Source organism: Cottoperca gobio, chromosome 6, assembly GCF_900634415.1.
Source record: "Cottoperca gobio chromosome 6, fCotGob3.1, whole genome shotgun sequence".
Lineage (NCBI taxonomy): Eukaryota > Metazoa > Chordata > Actinopteri > Perciformes > Bovichtidae > Cottoperca > Cottoperca gobio.
Genome location: NC_041360.1, coordinates 11023452 through 11041159, shown reverse-complemented (window position 1 = coordinate 11041159; position 17708 = coordinate 11023452). Strand labels below are relative to the sequence as shown.

The following is a 17708-nucleotide window of genomic DNA, read 5'->3' as shown; positions in this document are numbered from 1 at the left end:
AGCAAGCTTTTGCAGTCACAGCCCCAGGGCTCTGGACAGCTTCCCTACACAGCCCTTTTAATGAACAAGGCTTTGTCACTTTAGTGTTTCCCTTTCTTGCACCTGCACTGCTTTTCTTTTCTTTTTTTCTTAGATATTTGCATGATTTTCTTTTTTTGCATTACCACTAAGTATTCTTTAACATCCCATTTTAAAAGATCAGAAGTTTTTCTAAAAGTAAAAGTTGATTGCAGGATTGAACTGTGCAAACCCCCTGTACAAAGCATCTGCGCAAGCTAGGACCAACATAGTTCTCCTCGTGCAAATACACGAGATATTTGCACGAGACGCTTTACGTCACAGAACAACACTGACAGGCCTCATGCCTTTATCTGCTCATGATTGCATCTCCGAAAGCATCGCTTTCTTGTTCAGTCATGAAACGATGCTTTCTTAATGCTCCGAGAGCCATCAGTAGCTCCAGCATAACACCATAACTCGCATGCAGAAGTCATAATCAGCAGTGCTCCAGCGCCTGCGGTCAGAGAGCAGGGAGTGGTCCAATGGGCACACGACGAGGAAACCAGATCCAAGATCTGAGGCCGTCTATTGGCCGACATTAAAACGTATTAACTTTCCAATGTAGACATACCTCCCACGCAGGAGATTATTTGCTTTTATAGTGTGACAAGGCAGTAACATGTTGGAAAAATAATAAAGTGGCAGCAGGATGGTTTAGTTAGTCTGAGAGGTGGTACCAAAACATCAAACAGCAATCTGTTCGCTTTGTGGAACTGGGACTACTTTGAAAAGGAAAACTAGGTTGTGTGTGTTTTTGTTTACGCTGCCAAGATAACATTTAATTTGTATGCAGGCACTAGTGTATACATGTGTGTATTTTACTGTGACAGTGTTGCTTCTTCTTCCTCACAGTAGAGGGCCAGGCTGCAGCAGGCTTTCCAGACACACTGCTTGTTAATTAGACTGAACGGTTGCCTGGTTCCCCGCTAACGGAGCTCCGCTGAAGCTTCAACACACCTAATGAATAATGCATTGTTTAACAGCACATTCATTTGGCAAATATTTCTCGGAATAAAATCCGACCAACTCTTTGAAAATGTCCTCCGTCCGCCTGTATCTCTCCTCTATTGACATGCTAATGACTCAGCGCAAAGGAATCAGAAACAGCACTAATAAGCTTTAGTCGTCATACTTTCATACAGGGATCTGTCGCTGCAGCCTTCAGCCCTCTCAATTATAATGATTGCCTCGTCCAAGTGTGAAATCTCAATGAGAGTGGATCAGTGGTTCATTTATGCAAGGGACACTTTTGCCTCTAAATTAAGGGCAAATATAGGCAGCGGTACCTAGTATTTATTTACAAAAGCAGACTTGCTAGTAAAAGTTTCCAAACTCAAATGCGAGATCAGCTGGACAAATGGGATTATTTAACTCTATGCTGCTTCATCTCTTGTACAGTCACTAAACACACGAGCTGTGTATGTGACCGATGATGGAGAGGAGGGTTTACACTCCAGTTGATCCACATGACAGTCTGGCCATCACCTGTGGCTGTCACTACCACTAGTCACACTGTGTAAAACACCACTTAGTGTGAAATCCCAGTCACCATGAATCACTCACACAGACCGATGGCACCCCGGCCTGAACCTCAAGAGGGAAGGAAATGGGGAAGGTGTGAGAGAAATAATCTTTTTGCAATTCTTTTTTTTTTTTAAGCAGTTTTTGTTTTTTTTATTCTAACTTTTGAGGAAATATAAAGAAACCCTGGCACACTTTTGAATTTCATTGAAAGACAAGAAGCTACACTCCAATCAGCATGTGGCCACAATAGTTTACACAGCCCCGGCCACAATAAAACACTCCTACATTATTCATCTCACCGAGTGAAGGACTTACTCATACCTGGTTTGGCTGTAGTCATTCACTTGTTTCGCTTCAATCCTGGAAACCGAACGGAGGCATTAGAGACCAGGAATGTGTTTGCGCTGACTCATGGATCCACCCACAGAGCCAGGCGCTAATGGTGAGAATGATAATGCAGGATTGCACATAGCCTGTGGAAGGCCGAGTGATTTGGACTGCCTGGAGGCTGAGCCCTGCGAGTACAGGAGTCTGTATTGTTGGTTGAGCCAGCGAAGAAGGCTCTCAGACTGCTGATGGGCACCCATGTGTAATCATATACTCCCGACCTGACTCAGCAATGCTTGCCAGGGAAGGAGGACATCGCTCTGTTCCCAGCCAAACTCATATGTACACAGCACACACTAATGTACACACACACACACACACACACACACACGTGCATAAAGGTTGTGCAATGAGTACATGCACACAGTCAGAGAGACATTCACTTATCATACACCCAAAATAACATGTTACATAGAAAGACGGCAGACAGGCTGACTCAAACTTAAAGATGATGCTTCCTTTGGGACTAAAGTAACAAAGTAAAGCCAGTAATTTAAAGGATGCAATTTGTACACAAGGGGAAATTAGTAGCCTAAAAATGACAAACAAATGCTTTTTATAGTCAAGCTTTTCACAGGTACATGTGCAAGTGGTCGGCTCTCACTTCCTGCTTGCGTGCTTTGAGGAGTCACGAGTTCCACAGTCTCCAGTGTCACAGGTTTGAAGCTAAACTCATAAGTAATTTAAAGGTCGCTTCCATGTCTGCTCATATCAATTATTCACTTTAGTTTTTTTTTTTTGCCATCTTACTTTCTTGAAGCACAAATCCAAAATAAGGCCTCAAATTATGCACAAGGAAACGTCAATGGTTCAATCTAAGCGGCTGGATGTCATTCGAGTCATATATTGGAAACTCCTTCGACTGTAGAGTTAGTGAAGGAAGGCCATTTGTCAGTGACTGAGACTGGTGTTAGACTTTCATCATACTTTAATTCCATGCAATCGATGATGCAATATACGCTTGCCATTCCTCATCTGAGCTGAAGGAAATATTGCCATTAGCATGCCCGAGGACACAATATTAATGTGTTGCTGCAAATAAAATGGCATGAGAAACCTTCTTCATCTACACACAGCTCAGTCACAGCATGGGGCTGTGTTACGGTGATATAAGACTTTTGAGTTCAGTCTTAGGTGACGCTTTTATTAATCTAGGATAGAGCAGGTGCACATTCTTGTGCAGGGTTGAAACGGTAATATTACAAGAAAAATATACGACTCCTACAGAAAGAAAACAAGGACCTGTCTGCTGAATGAATGTTTTCAAAGATGAAAGTGAAGAATTCCCTCTGGTTTCCTCCCAAGACATCAATCTGAGGTCACGGACATTACATGGGCAGTTCACAAAACTACTACTATGGCTAATGCTATCCATTCACTGCTGGTTTTGATTAGATTCACCTTTGAAACTGAAAGCCATGAGATCCTGACTGTGACATTCTTGGAACAACTGCCAGGAAAAGTTTGAGAGAAAACCACAGGCTGAACAGATTAACATGTTACTCCATTGTTAAAGTCAGCCTGCAATGCAAAACATCTCTTCTCATACCCTCCCAATATTTACCTAGGGAGTTCCAACGTGCCTGGCCCTTGGAGAGAGGGATACACGCAGCCTTTGACCTAGAGAGTCAGCATGCGTGTGCGTTAGACCTTCAGGTAACCTGTGGCAGCGTGAAGAATCCTGCTACACACTGATAAGATGTTGTCTTTTCGTTGTCATAAAGGAAATTCATTCCACAAATATGCTGGTGTGTGTGCCGAGATCAGATTTATAGTGGGGGGGTTCGAACAGACAAGCACTGTGGAATGTACAATGCGTCATCTGACTGTGAACAATGTTTTTACTTCAGTTAATAAAAAAGCTTTTGTACACATAAGTGAAACATATTATTAGAACAGAGGCTGAAGCAGAGATACGAGGTTAGTCAATGCAAAAATAGAAAAGCGGTCATAAGTGAACATGTATAAGGAGGAACAACAGGACTATTACTAAAGGTGGTCAGGCAGAGTGCAGCTTTTCCTCACAGGCACCAATGAGATATGAGTATTTTATGAAAGCATGAAGGGGCATGAATATAAAATAATCATAGCATCAGTGCTAATAAACTGAATCTTGTGGGGTGTTTAATGTGTTGGCTGGAAGATAAAAGAATGCCAAAAACACACCAGAGCAGCGGCGAAAAGCGAGCTGCCATGCAATGTCTATAGTAAGATGTGGCTTCCGAGCTCACAGAGCTGCGGGGACTTAATTCTGTGCGGCCAGACCAAATTGAGGATAGTTTCATTATTGGTGACGAATTGTGGCTAAAGAATACCTGCAGCAGTAAACAGAGTCTTGTGACTCATGTGACATGTTCACCTATGTTACAAAGAGTTTCTTCCCGCCTGAAAAACATGAACACGCCTCCTGGCTGCAGAAAAATATATTTATTGCAGCGAGCTGCACTTCGCTGGTGTGTTTTTCGGCGTATACATTGTGTTAATGCAACTAGGGCAGGATATCTTTGAGCATTTTATATACTAGACCATGCCATGAGTTTTGGGGATGATAACAAATCTCTTTTCAGTATCTTACTTACTAAGAAAAGAAATTCCAAATGCAAGCAGCCATATAAGAACTGGTTACAAATCTAAGCAGACATTTGATGCAAGCATTTACAGTTTTTGACACAGTGGTTGGTCGACACCAAAAAAAAGTATTAAAGGTTGATACCCAGCCTTAAATGTACCCATCTAAAATACAAAGAAAGTAAAGGGTGGAATCTGTTTGTGTTGCATGGGGATCAAAAGGCTTAGGGTCGGCCTCTCAATAAGCCTGATTTATAGTATGATGGGGAGGTGTCGCACACGACTCTCTCTCTGTCATTACTCTGAGGAGGAGTAACGATCATGCCTATCTGAGCAGTGTGGGGGGTTAGGGTTGTGTAGACAGTCACGATGACTAAGGAAAAAGTAGGAGGGCAGGGTTCAGATTTATGGCCGATTCCCAGCAACCTAGGAAACCCTTTGGGACCAAGACGGTATATCTGCCCCTACACTTCCAGAAAGCATCCTTTCACCCCTCTGACTCAAGATCACCGGGGTGAACTTTAGCATGGATACACACACACACACAGTTTAATACTGCTCGTCAGCTGCTGTTGTTGAGTTCACATATGAGCTATAAGTCTGCTATCCCTCGGGAACGAGTGGGGGAGTGATGAAGGGGAGGCTGGACAAGACAGTACAAAGACTTAAGAGTGTTTGTTGAAGAGGGAATATTCAACAGCAGGCAGACCCACACAGACACTAAAATATATCAGAATGAAACTTAACCATTACTGCGGTCGGTTTCGTAGAGATGATAACTGAGGCCTCTTTCAAGAAGTTTACCGCATTATCTGGATAACTTTGCAATAGGAAACCTTCAGCGGTTCATGTTCCACATTTGAGAAAGAGTCAGGTTTTACTCTGCCAGGGCACCTAGGCAACTCAGTAAACCTTGAAGTCTTGGAGCAGGGCCCAGGTCTGAGTCATACATTGCACCTTAAACCGCAGAACAGCGGGTAACCTGACACTGACAGTATGTCTTATCTGCTTTTCTGGATGAAGAAAGTGTCCACTTTGGTCTCTTTGTCACTGGGTTGTGGGAAGCGTGGTAGTCTCACGCATACACTCATATGCACATCAGGTGGCACAGATTCACCCAGTGAAAGACATTCCTTGTACATACTGATGGAATAAAGATGCATTTGCATCGACAGTTCATTAGTGCTCACCTAATTTTGCTCATCTTGAGTTACTTGGTAATAGCTTTTCTTGGGTTCTTGGAGTCTCCTAAAAATAAACTACACCACCCATATTTAATGCAGTCACATACTTCCACCTCATCATGCCTTGGTTATCTGCATGCAAAGCAGCATGTAAATGAGCATTAATATTTATCATATTCATAATATGATCTTTCAGCAAAGGTTGTCGGAGGGACCCTACGGAAGATTTTATATTTTGGAACACTTTGTTTATGTTTTTGTGGAATATATGTGTGCAATTATTGCAGTTCTCGATTTTTGTTCTCGATATGCCTCTTCTGCTCACCAACGTGCTTTAGTTTACCACTAGCTGCCATCTACCCATTTGCTTGTTTTGCTTCTAATGTGCTTGATCAAACACATCTACATTCGATGACAGGTCTAACGTCAAGCATTACAGCTTGAGGGATGAGTCTGTCAAATCCACCTGCCTCTCTCCTCTCGTGTCCATTTAGTATCTCCGAGGCAGACATTTTCTGTTTCCTGCTGGCGTCTTGACCCTCCCCCCCCCTGGTCCTGTCCGGGGCCCTTGGCTGAGGCACCATGTTATTTACTGACCAGAAAGCTCTGTGTGCAGAGCGTCAACACGGCATGGCTGGTTGAGCAAGGGAGCCACACACACACACACACACACACACACACACACACACACACACACACACACACACACACACACACACACACACACACACACACACACACACACACACACACACACACACACACACACACACACACACACACACACACAAACACACACACAAACACACAGTCCCAGGGGTCTGGCAGGCTGTTTACCCGTGCTACACACGGTAGAATTGAGAGCCAGAGGACAGAGAGACATCAGACACAGGCGTCCACATAACCCAAGCAACTATAACCTGCCAGTGGATTCAAGATGTTACAGAACAGTAAATGTAAAGCTATGGGTTTAATGACGTGAGAGGAAACACCCCATGAAGGCTACGGAAAGTTCAAACTGACAGGACATGACAGTATTCGCTCAGGTGAAGTCAGCTGGACTCACTTGGGAACATATCCTTCGGTGGATTAGGCTTTGTAGGGACATTCTGAGAGTAGGTAGTTCAAGCTAACCTCTGACCTCTGACCTGCACATGTTGGATGAATAAAGAAATATTCTGGCTAATGATGTATGTACCACTCAATGACCTAAAACTATTTCAACAACATTCCCTAAAGAGGTTGACTGAAGACAAAAACAAGCACAATGGCTTGCAGTTGGCAACAAACCATTCCCTTAGGGAAAGGTTTCTCAAATCTCCTGCTGGGATCAAAATACTTCTACATTTGTTTCTAATTGGTCCAGAATATGTTTGCAGTATTACAACACAAAGAAATGTGTTTTCAAGCGCTTGTGAAATGTTCACTCCTTAAGATCTAAAAGCAGATCCGCAGTGAAATTCCTTCTCCAAATCCCCTCCTTCCTCTCAGTAATTATAGCCTTCCAGCTGCCAAACTATAGGTCTGCTGTGTTTGTCTTTACCTCCGCGGATACAACAGGTGAAGCGAGTCCTGTGTATGCTGGATGTCAGTCTATTACTGGATCGGCTAGCCAAGTACATAATACCCTTCCTGGTACAACACACCTGGGGGGCTTCTTTTTTTCTTTTCTTTTTTTTAATGTATTGCCCAGAAAATCTCATAAGAATGAAGATATTTTCTTTGCATCACTAAGTATTTACAACCGTGTACAACAGGCCGAGTACAGCATCCTGCACAAGAAAAACAGAATGTTCCTCTTCATGAAATCCTGTGGGAAACGTCTGCCATAGTAAACTTGGCGAGGATGATTTATTTAGAAGAGTACAGAGGATTTGATAAATTGAAAACTGGGTTGACTTTGGATTGGAAATAGGGGAGTGAGGGAAGATGAGGGAGCAGGGTAAGAGGGATGTGAATGCGATGCAAGGAGGACTGGGATCAATCTTTTATCACTGCAGTGTGCTTTCATCCCTAATGGAGCCGACATGAGCAGAGCACAGCACTACCTTCCGTCACATTGCACAGGCAGGGGAAGGACGCACGGAAAGAACAAGACGGAGCGAGAGAGGTAGACGGAGCAACACGTGAGAAAGAAAGACAGAGGGAGGGAGAAAGCGGTTCAAACCACCTTTCCCAAAATTAATCACAACATGCAAACCTGTCATTTAGCAGACATGCTGTCATAATGTTTTCAGTTATCTCTGGCCCTGAGTGTATCTGCAGGAGTTGGGAAACAACTCCTGATAAGGACGGCGAGAAATTAAGTCTCAGAATGACTTTGAAAATTCTCATCAAGAATCCCAAGAGATATCTCGGTTTGCATGGGTGGACTTGCTTTTTCTGCCATGCGAGCTGAGTGACAGACAGACAGACAGACAGACAGACAGACAGACAGGCAGGCAGTCAGGCAGACTATTCCAAAATAATAAGAGTTAGAGTCCATCTGTGTATTTCAAAAGAGCAGTAAAAATAACATTGCGTAGAACAAGGCACGGCGACTCTCAGAGGACACTCTGCTCTCTCCATGCTGAACAGGCTCATTCATGTGATAGAAAATAAGAAATATCTAGGCGGTGAGGGAGACACAAAAGGGAAGGAGAGAGAAAAAGAAAGCTAACTAAACAAGGCTGGGAAGAAAGCTGAAAGTTTTATAAAGCGCCGTTCAGGCTGCTGGCAACCACATCATTATCCTGCCATCTGATAGTTGCTTTAGGAATAATATCTTTTGTGCTTCAAAGAGAGGGGACATTTAGCAGTACATTATAATCACCACTTCTCTGCTCTGTCAATCAAGTAACCGAAGCAAACATGCTCAACTTTCTGCATTTTACTGGTTCCTGGTAATAAATATACTATAGTTATGACGACTTGTTTCTCAGGGAGCGCGTGATGTGCACAGTCAGTATCAGCCCCTGACACAGTTAAATGAGCAAAGGTCAACTGGGATTAATACATTTGAACAAGCGCAGGTACATATAACTGAAAAAGAATAAAAGAGGTATAAACACATCTGGGAACTACGCTCAACAAAGTTCCTATGGTGTCCAAAAATATTAATAAGCACTAACAACTCTTCCAAATGCAAAAAAACAGAGTGCTGATACTCAAATGTGTTATGTCATCAAGTATAAAGTCTGGAAATGCTCCACAGACAATGAATTGGGAAATATGTTATAGACGACACTGAGCACCCAGGGGAAATGATCCAAGTATGTGGGTAAATTTGCCCTTTCAGAAGTAAGAACACTACAATAGAATAAAGCCTCATTTGGGTGTAAAAAAATATACAAACATTAGGGGGGGGGGGGGGTCCACAAAATCAGTCTCACAATTATTATCTATGGAGCCGCTCCAGACTTTACACCTGATGACATCACAAGTTTGAGACCAACTTCTCTGGTTTCTGGCTTTGAGACAGAGGAGTTCATGTCCACATATATTGATTCAACTTTAAGCCAAAGAAATATCATTTTGGTGTTGTTGTTAAAGCTGCAACATATGCTTGAGTCAAAGTCCATTTGGTTCTTTCCCCTACAACCATATATTATGTTGACATTATCGCTCTGGAACCAAGAGCACTGTGTGAAACGCAAAAACAGAGATAACATATGAGGTTTAACTGTGTAACTCCCAGTCAGTCAGCAACACAAATAATCACCTCCAAGGGGGTGGGGGGGGGGGGGGGGGGGGAGTATGGGAGGGTTGTGAGGGGTTTCCAATCGATGGCCCTGATTGGATAACAAATACAGCCTACTAATGAGCTCCAAGTTTCACTATCTGACACATACCATGCTGCCAAATGTTAAATAAGATGCTCGCCATGCATAACAATGACTCAATGTTTAAAATTTAGAGTGGTTTGGTGCATTAGTGCTGGCATTTGAGATGTGTAGCATGTTAACAGTTAAATGGAGTAGAAACATGTAGCGAGTGAGCTGAACTCTGCTCATACCCTCCATAAATTAATCTTTAATCCTACAGTGGTAAAAAGGGGCAGCCTGTGCCATGGGAGACCTGTGCAAGAGGTAGCCTGCACTTGTCTCGTAGTTCCAACATAAAATGTGCACATAGAGGCCAGCTCTCTGATTCACATTTGGAGTAATCCAAAACACAAAAAGAAAAAACACACAAAAAAGTGAAAAGACACAAATGCCCAAAGAGTGGAGTTTCACCTGAACAGGTTTCATACAGGAATACCTAGGTGACGGGTGTAGTGTCAACAAGTACATGTAATGACACAGCTCAGCTCCCCAAAGACAGGAGATCCTCTCTTTCTATGGCACCCACACCAATACACACACACACACAAGTTTTCATTTATTAATAATAAAAGCTGTCTTTACACGCATGCTGGAACAAACAGCAAAGCCACAGGCAGATCGGCTGACTTCAGAGAAACTTCCCCGACGCTGACATTCAAACGGGCAAGGACACATTCAAACAATCTCTGAAAGAAAGCCCTGACACTCACCGAGTGAGAGGATCTTCTCCTTCTCTTCTGTGTCTTTATTTCCTGTGTTTTTATTCTCTCCGTCTCTTTTCCTCACTCAGGGGGAAATCCTTTACTTCTGACAAGAGCAGCAGAGCCGGTTGTGCAGCTGGTGTGCGAGACAGCGAGTGAGTGTGTGTCTGCGCGTGTGTGAGAGGAGCGTGCGAGTCCAGAGGTCAGAGGTAGTCGGACGTGGTCACGGAGAGATTTAAAAGGATGTCGCGACTTCTCCGCTCTATCTCGCTGCCTTCTCTCCTCGCTTGCCGTCTCAGGAATGCACTTCTCCTGGGTGTCCTCACCACAGCCAAGATCTGAGAGACTGCTTGGGTTCTCTCTCTCTCTCTCTCTCTCTCCGTCTACACCCCTCCTCCTTCTCTCTGTCTCTCACCCACACAGAAACACACCCTCCCAGTCACTCTCACTCACTCTCTCTCTCTCTCTCTCTCTCTCTCTCTCTCTCTCTCTCTCTCTCTCTCTCGCTCTCTCTCTCTCTCTCTCTCTCTCTCGCTCTCTCTCTCGCTCTCTCTCTCTCGCTCGCTCTCTCTCTCTCGCTCTCTCTCTCTCTCTCCCCACCCTTTCTGCTGACAGATCAGGTACCTCCCCCTTTTCAGGTAGTTGAAAGAGTGTTTTTGGTTGTCGTTCTCTCGCTGTATCAATTTCCTCAGTTATTCTCTTTGTATTCTACATTCCCCGATGACACAAAGGGCTGCTTGTAATAAAGCGCAGAGATAAGAGCAGAGTGAACTAGAAACTCTTTGCATGCACGAATACCAGTCTCTACTGTTTGTACGATCTATAACCTTCGGCATTATGCATCCACCCTGTTGCCTCATGTCACATGAACAGCTGATTACACAAATGAGTCTGTCAGGTGATTTTCTTCCTTTTCCTGGAATGAGGTCATAGTCCGGCAGACCAGGTGCAGTTTGAGAGTCTGTGTGTGTGTGTGTGTGTCTGCTTAGAGCTGGACTACGCCCTGTGGGAAAAATTGGAGAACGAAGCAGCCCAAATCTGACCACCTTGGTCCAGAGAGTGACACATGTTCAAAACTAAAGAATAATCAATTATTACGACTCAATATTTAAATCATGAAACGATGCCAAAATTCTGAAGCTTCCATCTCCACAACCCCCTCCCAAACACAAACACAGAGCTAAGACATGCGTGACCAACTGGTGCGGCAGAATGTGTGGGAGCCCCTCAGCATGAGCAGACTCTTTTTTCTTTTCTTTTTGTATCGACACCTCTCTTCTCTCCATCACCTAATCTCCCCAAATATTACATTCAAAACATTATTAGCCCCTTTTATTTTACTTACGTTTACTTTACTGTAAACCCTCACCCTGCTATCAGCTGTTACTGTAAGATTGCAGTGAATCAGCCACACTGTTTGTGTACAAAAAGAAAATGCTCATGGGTAAAAAGAAACCATAATAAAGCCTTTCGAAGCTTTTTTGTTTGTTTTATCTGATAACCATCTATAATATAAACAAAATGCGTTTTTAATAGATGCCCTAAAATCTTTTTACAGCCAAGAAATAAACTTGTTGGTGTGAGAATATCTTGGGCACAATATATACACCATTACCGATATATCTGTGTCAGGTTGTGACCCAAGTGTTACACTTCTTTCAGGTCAATTTGCTATTTTGTCTGCAACCATCTAACTGTTACTTTAATTTATCTTATTTTCCTTTTCCTTGCGTGAGCGAAGGACATTAGATAATAAATACTGAAATAAATGCTTGTCACAAAAAGAGTTAGAATGTGTTGGTTTGAAAAAGACAAAAGTAAAAAGAAAACAAGATGCCAGTTTCAAACTCAAGCAGCAGCAGCAGGCCATGGACAACACCTACTTCATCCTTGTGTTTACTTTGTCTTTATCTGACGTCAGATTGTATTCTGATCAGACTAACGAGGACATGCAGTCACATCGCCTAATAACCAGTGTGCACATTGTATTAAGCAGATGTTCCAAAAATAGACTTCTTGGATTAATTGTATTAATTTGATGAATTAAATCATGCAAACAAAAGACCACTGTGAAGAATGCTTTAGCTTTTAGCCAGGCTGAGTCACAGAGGCCCGCAGAGAGTCAGTTCACATCCATGTGAACGGTTTCACTGTTCCGTCTATAAAGCAAAGCTTTTGGCACATCTAAGAGCTGTGTTGTCTGACAAATCACTTGAACCACACTGGTGGGGGAAGAGCCTCCTGAGGCATTGCTGAGGTACTAAAGGACACAGTGAGAAAAGGCTTAGGTGCCAAGGTGACATTTTAAAAGCAGCAGAGAAGTGAGTACACTTTATGGATACTGACAGTCTATTACCCTTCAGTGGTTGTGTGTTTGTCCATCGTCAGACCCAAACCAAGTTCATTTAAAAGCTTTTGTTGTAAGACATGACTAAGTACTGGTTAACATTTGGTGAGTCCTCCGTATCGGTTTGAGAGTCTGAAGCTGGAAAGACAACAGGGCTGAAATCAGAGTGGTGGGTGAGGGTATTGTAATGTGATGTGGAGGATTATCAGTCCAAAGCCTCCCAGACTTCTCTGACACCTTCCAGGCATTCCTTAGGGCACCTCCCACTGCTGTGCCTCCCTCATCCCACCCTCTCCTGTCAAACCTCACATATCATCCCTCTTTTTCTGCGTGACTCAAACATTCTTGCAACCCCCTTTTCTTCTTCTTCTCCTCCTCCTTCTCCTCCTCCTCCTCCTCCTCCTCCTCCTCCTCCTCCTCCCTCTGCATTCAGCAAAGAAAGCTAAAGAAAACAAAGATGAGGCCTAAAAAGCTTTAAAAACCTGCGCATTAAGAAGAATTCCTCTGCAATTTTGTACTTTTTTTTATCCCCGTTGCACAAAGGCTGAAAATGCACTCAACTCCACACTCTGAATAGCTATTTGACTGCTTTCAAATCAACACCTACTACCAAGTTAATACCTCGACAAGTGATTGTAGGTATGAATTTGTCCAAAGACTGGCGAGCCAGTCATAACTCTGCTCACACGAGACAGGAAGATAGCTCTCAGGCTGAGAAAAAGACTGGTTGGGTCTGGCAGCAGTTCAATAGGTTCTGTGGAGGGGAGCAGAGTGAGGGGAATACATGCTGATAGTGTCTTTGTTGGCCATTATTCACCAAGAATGAATAGCATTAAGTTGCTGCCACAGCTCACCCCTTCCCGTCTTCCCTGTTGAAACCCCCGCCCCGTCTTCTCTCTCTATTTATTCAGCCTTTCACCAAAAACAGCCTTTAACAGGTGGACAACAGGTCAAGAATAAAGCCTGGACAGTGAATGGAATAAGAGCAGCCCAAGTCAGCTCTATTTTCAGAAGCCCAAACAAGTTACACAATCCTGAACTTTTGTTGACATCCATTTTCATAGTCATGGCAAGCAACGCAAGGTAGTAATGCTCTGTTTTTGCCAAACATGCCTAAGTATAGCATTGCTGTCTCATTATGGTCAGGCCAGTGGTGTTGCTTCAGCAGTGTTGCCATGTCGTGTGTATCATTATGAAAAGCGAGATGGCTTTCACCAGTGAAAGTAATTGCACTGTTGAGACGTAAATATAGCACATCCCACACACAAACAGACAAAGACTTTTGTTTTCTTCCCAGAAAACCTGACTCAGAAGATGATACATGTTTTGGAAGCAAACGCATGTCACTATATCATCTTCTTACAAAAAACAACAGCTGCTTTGAAAATACATTGCCACGGTAAACCTGAGGATGACAGGGGAGAACAAAGTGAAAAGACAGTGAGAGGGTAAATTGGATCAACATATACACTGCTGGTAAACAAACCAGACGCTAGATGGAAAAGAAGACGAAAAAAAAATACCTGAGCTTTATTTTTTTTTGTTCTCTCTGAACGATCTTCAGATTGCACTAACGAAGCACATAAGAGAATCTCGGTTGGCTTTTAGCAGCTTCCAAGTTGTCGGGACTTTGGCTGCACTCCGGCACGACTCTTTCTTCCCCATTTTTAATTCAGAACCAGTCCAGACTGGATAAGGACTAAATTATTACCATTCAAAAAAGCACTTCTACCTTTCGTATGGCCTTGTGTTGCATTTTTGAGGGGCTTTATGAAAAGTTATTTTTATATAGGAAATACATTTGAACCCTAAATCACCAGCTGCAACATTGTTCTTCAATGCTCTCAAGTGGTAATGTTGGAAGTAGCTAACTAGTGCCTCAAAATGTCTCATCATGCCTTCATCCCCTCTAGCAAAGCCAGTTTGTTTTCATCCTACTTCTAGATGTATAGTCAGTCTCCGTCTCTTGAGATAAAGCTGTGCCATTACAGTCACACTGTGCTGCTCTGAGCTGTTCCTATCAGAAAATGGAAATAGGCTACAACCAGCCTGATTGGTGCTGGTAGAAAGCGGTGTCTGTCAGAGGGCCCTCAACTTTTAACACATGCACAAAGTTGGATGGGATGTTGATGGGGTGCCTTTTCATTTGTCTCCGTGTCTTTCCCATGCAAGAAGTGCAAGTGAGAGAGGGAACAAAAGAGAGTCAAAGTCAACAAGACGCTACTACCAGTGACCCCCCCCCCCCCCCTCCGTACAAGCCGCAGGTCCTGGCTAAGCTGAGGATTTCTCAGGACAGAAGGGGGACCCAACCCACAGGCTACAACCCTGGTCAATGAACACCATGTGCAAGGAAACAAAGAGTAGGCAAGATGAGATATTGGCCTGTGTGGGGGTTGGAACTGCTGATTTAATGATGATCGCAGTAAAAAGCCAGTGGAGGGGGGCACTGGATTCACAGGAAATCCAAGTTAGTGACAGGGGAGCCATCAGGTGGGAGCAGGTCAGAGGTCGGAGGTGAACAAAAGCTTTGTAAGCCCCACACAGAGTGAGGGAGAGGCCCCCGGACGCACTCACGGACGCCCAGTCTGTCTGTCTACATGCCTCTGCCTGTAATTTGTTTGTCTGACAATGTCTTCGTACATCTGTTTGTCAAGTCTAAATGCTTTTCCATTTGTGCTCTATAAAGCCTCAGATGTCACCCTCACTTTTCTGTCCATTAAGTCAAAACACTGTTTGCAATCCTGGTCTATTCCATCTAGTGTCTGGGGAAAAGGGCTATCCAAACACTTGCAGGAAAAACAGCATTTAAAAGCTTTCACTGCACCGGGCCTTTCATCTCGTTCCTTCAATGGCTTTACTGGATCAAAGGAAAGCTGTAGCTGTGTTATAGTAATAAAGTCTTTTGTAGCTACAATTATGACCTATAAGCACACGCAAACAGAGAAATCTATGCATGCATGCACATAATGGAGTTCTCTAATCATACCATTTTAACAACAGACATTTTAGATTGAAGAAGAGGATACATGCAAAACGGATTCACCAGAACTTCAAGTACAGACACTTGAAGAACCTATTGAATTTTAACGAGGCCGGTGAGACTGCTATCTCCATCTTTATCGGGGTGGTAGAGGGTCTGAGTGTGTGGTGGAGTGGGCATGTGCATGAGACTGAATTAATGACATACGTGTGTGTGTGTGCGTATTGGTGGATATGCCAAATTACTAATCAGCGCTTAGACAAAGGCCATATGTGTGCAAGTCTGTGCATCTCACCCACATATCTCCCACATACTCCTCTCCACATCTGCGTAGAAACTATCAGCAGGAATGCTAGGATTGTTGGGTCAGCAGTAGTGACATCATGGCAGCCCGTCAGAAGCAACAAAAAGGCCTCAGTGCCAGTTTCCTCCTGGTTGCATCAGCTGCACGATACCAGGCTGTGGATCAAGGACACACACTCCAGCCCCGGCCTCCTGCTCGCTTCATGAGTCTTCAAACATTCAATGCAATTGGGATGTCTAAAACATCATATTCATGAAAATTGTTTCGATTTCCACATCATCTGACCATGCAGTCTTAAAAATATATACACCTGCATGGCCTCAAACCATAGACTGTATATACGAAGTACACATAGTCAGACGTAACCCATTCGTTTGTGGACTACAGTTTTAAAGCCTCCAGTTTGGCCGTCGCCATCTTGGTTTTTTAAGTGACAACTAAGACAAAATTAAAATGTCCACTTAATTGAAGAAGACTTGCGATTGAGACCATAAACTCATTAGGAAAATGTTTACTGGGGTAATAAATCAAGTGAGAAGTTATTTCTCATAGACTTCTATACAATCGGACTTCTTTTTGCAACCAGTGGAGTCACTACATGCTGGCTATTATAAAGAACGCAAGTTTACATTTTCAACATTCTGTGGTTATATAAACAGCACAAATCAGTGAACCTAACCAGCCAAACATGTATAACTACATTATTCTTTCTAAAATCAGTCGCTTCTGCCACTGCCATCTCTTCTTTCATGTGTCTCTTGCCTACATGAGGGGTCAAGTGTCAGCTCACAGATGCTAGTCTGTGTTTGTGTAGGGAGTGTGAGTGCGTATGTGCAAAGGATCCTTCAGGTCATCAGATAAAGTGCACCTGAGGGAGGGGCAGGGAGCCCGTTTTCAGTGTTGCCACGGTAACCCAATAGAGACGCGACCACCTGGTTGATGGAGCCCAACAAGGGGCACCACTTCAGGACAGTAACCATGCTCACAAAATAGCCCAAACACAACCCATGCTGTGTTTGTGCCCTGACAAGCCGAGCGGAGCAGAGAGCGCACACAGCTGTTGAATCTTTCATGGAACATAAAAAAAGGAGCTAAGCCTACTGTGCAGCTCTTATTACCGCAGAGAAATAACTTTGGCCCATCTTGAGTTATCTACACATGGTTTTAGTTATAATCTATCATGTTGGACATTTAAAATGCCAAGCCACGCCAGCCGTGGTTGTTTGAGTGCCATACCATAACAAATGTATAGAATGTGTCCCGGACACACACACAGATCATAGTTATCACAGTACACGAGCATACTGGTGCTGAATAGTGACTAATACGACTGTAAATCTGTCAATAAATAAAAGACAGACTAATATTTAAATTTAAAACAATAAGTCATTGCTTGATCAATGGCTAATATGTCATTTACTTTGTTTGACTTTTGCAGTAATGAAAACAAGTTCAGACAAAAACAAGTGTAAAAAAACACTTAATTCTTAATAACGCAACAAACAAGGAAGTTTATTTCACTCACCTCCTGCAGTCTAATGGTCTCTGTGACTGCCTGTTTGATGAAAAAGGAGAAGAGGGAGAGGATGAAGAGCTACACAACCCTGTCACTGTCTCACGGGCTACCTGATCCACCACAGCCTGTGGAAAAGACAGAGTGACAGAGAGAGACCGGCTCAGAGCGATGCAGAGAAGAGGGGGGGGGGCAGCTGCAGAAAAAAGTGAAGTGGTGCCGCCATTCCCCGTCACCCGGGAAACCAACGCTCTTTCAAAGAAAAATCGACCAATGGCAAAGAACAGGCAATTGTGTTCAGACAAAAAGTCACATGACACCAAAACACCACTCCCTA

The 17708-nt window shown here is 43.4% G+C and overlaps 1 protein-coding gene across 3 annotated transcripts in view; it reads right to left on the bottom strand.

Annotated features, from left to right (window-relative positions):
• rassf7a (Ras association domain family member 7a) overlaps positions 1-17708 on the bottom strand; it is a 34001-nt gene that overhangs the window by 11550 nt on the left and 4743 nt on the right. Inside the window, exon 2 of one of the 3 annotated variants that reach the window (XM_029434037.1) lies at positions 17384-17499. The exons of 1 other annotated variant lie outside the window; for it this stretch is intronic. The gene's annotated coding sequence lies outside the window, so the exon portion shown is untranslated. Of the gene's footprint in view, positions 1-10236; positions 10645-17383; positions 17500-17708 lie in introns of those variants that run through there. One more of the 3 variants, XM_029434039.1, reaches the window with a different exon arrangement.